Below are 5,996 nucleotides of genomic sequence, written 5' to 3' on the forward strand. Positions count from 1 at the left end.
ACCAATATCGAAATTTCTCAATAACAAACGCAATTTAGAGGTTAATAACCCTCAGCTTGGCGTTTATATTGGCGGTTAAAAGCGCTTTATTCAATTTCGCTCGCCAGTTTCAATTTCGCTCGCCAGGTTTAAACCGCTTTTCTAGCCTAGCCTTGCTAGCATTATTATCCTGATAAGCGTCGTGTTAATTTTTTATTAGGTGCTTCGCGGTCCCAGAAAATTGTCTCGCGGACCCCATAAGGACCGCGGACCCCAGTTTGAGAACCACCGCTCTGAATGATTCGTGTAGTTTAGCTACAAAAGACAACTCAAGTCATTTGAACAGAAGTTGGTGACGGAAGTCATTAAGAAACTGTAACTATCTGTTTTATTTTAGAATTTAGAAGAACCGACTCATATGAATATTTTCACCAACATCCAGGATTCGTCAAAATCAAACCTGGACAATTTCTAGCTTTTCGAATGTCTGGTTGCGACGGATCAGTCTACGTTTCCATAAAATCCTGTTCGATAGAGATTGCTGATAATTTTCCAATGGAGAATGATTATAGCATTATCGTGGATGCCGATGGAGGGGTGCAGAACACAAAATACGGAAAAATATGGGTTGATATAAAGGGCACCAATCATTATAAGCCAAGTTTGCTTCAAAAGTAGTTTCTGTAATCCAAGTAGAATTGTACATATTATATAACGAAGTAAAACCATATGTCCTAGCAAAACGCAATTATGTATTACAACAATCAATCTTTTTGACAATTTGTTTACTACGAATAAAGCAAATTATTGACTCCCTTGGTCAGGATTTTTTTTAAATAAATGGAATGCATGGTTATAAGGTTTTATTCAGGGACAAGTTTAAAAGGAGGATGTTTCAAATTTAAATTATGGCGGTACTTTAGTGATAAAGCACGTTATTTATACTCAAAAGAAGAATTTTGCATCATATCATTTATTTTTTTATCCGAAGAAAATAAAAGAAAAGGCGATTCCCCGACACGGATGTAAATGTTATTGTGCAAAGCAATTATTAGGTTATAAAAAGTAATCTATTTACAACAACCAATACATACAGATAAACGTGTGTACTGTGTATATTCAAAATTACCAATATACCCACTGAAAACGGCATTTTGATGCACTTTGGGTTTAATGGTTGTCATCAAACATGTTTAAAAAACAAATAATAGACAGTATTAAATAAGCTAAAGACTTTCAAAAAACTCTTTCATCGTTCCATACTTTTGATATTCCACAACAATCAGGAGAGTTGGATTTTAACTATGGTCACTATAGCAAGGTATTATGTATGGGTGTAAAAAAGTTGATTTTGTCTATCAAGAAATTGGTGATTAATCAAGTTACGTGATGTAGTTTAAAATCCGGGCCCTAATATAAAAACATGTCACGTCTGATAAAATATAGCCACGTGTTAAATATTCCATTATCTTGGAAGCTGAAGAAAAAATCCTACATATTTGATATTTAACACAACAAAATACAACTATTTGCTCGGTCATAGTCAATAACAAATTAACTGTAAAGCGGTATTTCGAACTGACACTTTGGCTTTTTTTTAAATGACGTATTTTCCGTCATAAAAATAGTGGTAGAAAGTCTTGACTATTTTAAAGGCTGCTTTAATAAATATATAATTTAATTAAACTGGATGAGTGCGAACTTTTTGCGGAAATTGACAAAAAACTTGCTCTTTAATAAAAGAAGAAACTACAGAACAAAGAGTATTTTGGTGAAAACAATTTGCAGAATAAGTGAAGCTGAGCAAAGCAAAACGATTGTAAAAATTACACAAAAGGCCAACTTGCATTTTACCATCGCTAGTCAGCTAAAAATCCCAACTTGTTTCTCGCCAGGTGGCAGTGTAGCACCATATATTTCATGTGTCTTGCTTCGTATATTACCCACTGGAACTGATACGCGTTTCGTTATACAACGTTGCAATGACATTACCGACGCATTCTATGTTTGTTTTTGTTGAAAAGTCGATAAAACAGATTTCAAATATAAAATATACAAGAAACTCGCAACTCATAAAGTAAGTGGGATCACTACAAGTGGCTTTTAGCCTCAACTGGCTTTCGGTCATCATTTTACTTCGTTAGGTGTTTTTTAAGTTCACCCGTCTTTTTCTATTTTGTTTTTTATTTCACCCGAACCCGAATGTAAAAGACCCTAACACTAAATTTAAAACTTTTTTTTACAGGGTTTCTTAACTGGTGGGTCACGAGCAGAGGTCTTACTACTTTACTTGAACAATGCATTATATTTGAAATTTAAAGTGTACCGCTATTTGCTAGTTAAACACAAATAATATATTATGGTTGTTAACTTGGCGGGAATTAATGGCGAAGGTCAAGTTTTGGTGTTGTAGATTTGCAAATGTGTGCCCTAACTTTTTAGTGTTCCACAAGCTAAAACAGTTAAGAAGGGTAGTCAAATTGCCTGATCTAAGTAGCTCATAAGATAAAGAAATAGAGTGCGTTTGAATTCATCCCGCCGCGATTATCATGTGGATTTTCATCCCGCCACTTGTGTTTATTTATGTCTGAACGATGATGCAGGTTTGAATCATAGTTAATATCGCTTTGTAATTTTACTCATTTTGTTAAACTCTAGTCAATAATATAAATATTAGCGGGTCGGACGACCAGAGTTTTTTTTTCCAATCATATATAGTGCACCACAATAAAAAAATGCGAACTATCGGGAAATGGTAACTACTGGTCATCTCTAGGTGTCCTATTCAAGCTACACAACACGCTTTTGTCCACTATAGGAACGGTTTTAAGGCCGTCTTATACTTTGCGAAAACCAGTCTTTTGACCTTACGGCGATTTATAGAGCCCTTGGTTAAAGAGGAGTAACTGACTTTTCCTGTCTGTCTCGCGCGTAGAATAGACAAAAGACACGCGTGTTATTACAAAACACCTACGCTTTGTAAGCCCGGCCATTTAATCGCTCCGACCCTTTCAATTCACGCTTTACCGTAAATAGCTGCCGGCAACCGAACACCGTTCTTAGGGCGACGGTATAATAGGATTGCTCTCCGAAGGGGCTCTGCTAGGGTCGGCACATTACGTGTTTAACATTCATAATCGTAAACAAGACAATACTTTTCGGTGTATTGCGCGTCGCATATTGTCCGCTACATAATAATGCCGGCCGGTTGCACTAATGCCGGCCGGTTGCAATTGCCCGGTACATTACATAAAAGAGACCATTTGTGTTTTCTGGGCCTTAACACCAGCCACCTATACTGTTCAGTATCAGTATACAACATTTAGATTTGTTCAAACACATTTACGACTATGGTATTCCATTCGTCGTATTATAAAGTTAATATAAACAAGTTAACATTTTTATACGCTGACTACAAAATGACTTTTGGCCGCGACTGTTGCTTCCAAAATAGCTCTGTGTGTCCTTGAGGCCCCTGATGCTCTTACCCAGGGGGGGTCAGTATTACTTTTTAGGAATTTATAAAGTTTTACAAACAGTCGTTACTGACGTGTGACTATCACTTGGTTTTGAAGTTCCTAAATACCTAAATGTTTTTAAACTTTCCACCTTAAAACCGAAATTAAGTTGTTGGTCAAGAAAGTACATTGTCGGTCATAATGCAAAAATAAAGAATGCAACCATTTTCCTCACCCTGCTAAACACGCAAGCTTGGGGTTTAAAATTAAATTGTTTTGTTCAATCCCATTACAAAAAATGTTGGGAAAAGGTATACGCTTATGATAAATCATTGGTTTTGTATTGTTTTGCAATGTGTTTCCTAAATTTACGTTTAAGACACTAATATTAAACATTTATAAAACAAACAATCAGCGTGTTTTGATAGATTTGTAATAATTACTATAATATTTTTAGTGTTAATTGGTTGTACTTGTCAGCAAAGCGTTTAGGGCTGCAATCATATCATTTTAACCAGTTTTCCCAAGGTCTTTGTTGCCATACAGTTGTAAAAACGTCCGCACTACACGGTTTTGTAAGAGCATCAGTTGCCAAGTATGCTATATTCGATTCGGGAACGACGGTTGAGCCTTTTGTAATCAAGCTATTGTTCGTTTCGAGTGCCCGGGCCCTTTAAATGGCATTTAACGACGTCGTAGCTTAAATCAACACAGACAGAACGGCCAGCACTCACTAACAAGTTGTGTTCCTGTTTAGGCTACCGAAAGCGCAAGGCACGCGCGTGAAAGACTCAAGTACAGTTTTGAGGGCTTGTAAGAGGCTTGCACTAGATACAAATCGAGTGTAATGGATAGAAATTACAAGTAAGGCAAGTTTAACTGATATACAGAACCAATAGATTAGTTAATAAACTCAATTCTAAAATTTCAAAGCCCTTAAAAGTGCTTCAAGATGAAAGGCAGAGCTTCACAGGCCTTTTAGTCTGCTACTTTTTGTTGATATAGTAAACCGTTTTCGCGATCTTTTTAAAGAGTGCATTTTTGTTGTTTGCCTTTGCTCATATTCGTAAACGTAATGTGTTACTTAAAATTCTGTTGTGCATTAGTTTTGACATTTAGATACCGAATAAGGAAAACTATAATTTTATAGTCGTAAGAGTTCATGTAAAATCTATATAACCCCTAAAGTTTTTTGTCCACGCCTAAATTTAAAATGTGTTTGGTTGTGTGAGAAATTCATGTCAGGGATTACCTATATATATATATATAGATGTAATAAGAAACAGAATTAACGCTTTTTTACGTGTAGCGGTAAATATGTGTGTTTATTTTTTGTTATCTGTGTTTATTCGAGCAAAGGTCAAACCCTTCCTGTATCAGCAGCTGATTTTGAAGTCTTAGAACAGCGCTAAGCACAAAATTGGCCATCTGATTTTGTCGTAAAATCTGCGTTTGGCGTTCTATGTGCGTAGTTCGAGTATATCAAATCTTAGCCTATTGAGCGAAGGTTAAGGTTATTATTAAAAGCAAGGCAGGAGCGAACATGTTCGCTTATTACGCTTTGTTCGAAAAGATAAGGGCCCTTTTTTCGGCCTTGAGGTTTTAAGCGAATTAGGAAGGACTCTTTAACGTTCCATGGTATTAAAAACCGTGCACCTGACTTTGGAGTGATAATGATTAAATCAATTAAAAATCATTAAAAATTATTAGATTTTGTAAGAACATCAAAGCCCATACAGAAGTAGATATCAAAAGCAGCCGGGGACCGAAGTGAAACATTCTAGATTAGATACCCGGGAAAGTTATCGATTAAAGTTAGGAGTACTACAATAAACGAATTCGAGCGTGTCAGGAAAATAGCCGCCTATTTTCATACAATCCATATTCATTGTATATTTACATGAAAACCCGTTCGGTGTGCCATCACCTCGTATAACACAAGTGGCACCGGAACCGGACTAAATCAGTGGTTAGTATTTACTGGGTAAATATTGGCGCAAGGCCTTAGCAAAAAAGCGGGTGGCTGTTGGCTCTTGACAACGCAAATATTGAACGTCAACGCTTGTAGCTTGTAATGTGGTGGCGGAATGGTTGTACCCGGGAGTCAGTTTTGCCAACGCGCGTCAAATACAGTAGATAAGAGCTTGGGGCGTTTATGTAAACACCTTGTATTTTTGGTGGAATGAATAAAGTGTGTGGATGTAGTTTGGAGTATTAGCAATTGACAATCTGGACGATACTGTAGCAAATGACAAAATATTATAGTAGGTTTACCGCCAGAGCTAGATTACCCATTAGACAAAATAAGGACGTGCTTAGGGCACCGATGAAAGGGGGGGAGACTTAATTTCTTTGTAGCCGAATTTTCAATGCTGCCTCGGAGTTCAATGGAATAATTCGAGTTGGTTAGAACGACTCAGACCTCAAAAGTGGCCGTTGAAATAAATTGTTGCTTATTATTTGAACCAACAGATTTTATTTAAGTGTGTTAAAACCATCACTAATAAAGCCATTACAGCTGTCGTAACTCATACGTGTTTTACAGTGGTGTGATGTAGG

This window comes from Ascidiella aspersa, chromosome 5 (assembly GCF_963924565.1).
Source record: "Ascidiella aspersa chromosome 5, kaAscAspe10.2, whole genome shotgun sequence".
NCBI lineage: Eukaryota > Metazoa > Chordata > Ascidiacea > Phlebobranchia > Ascidiidae > Ascidiella > Ascidiella aspersa.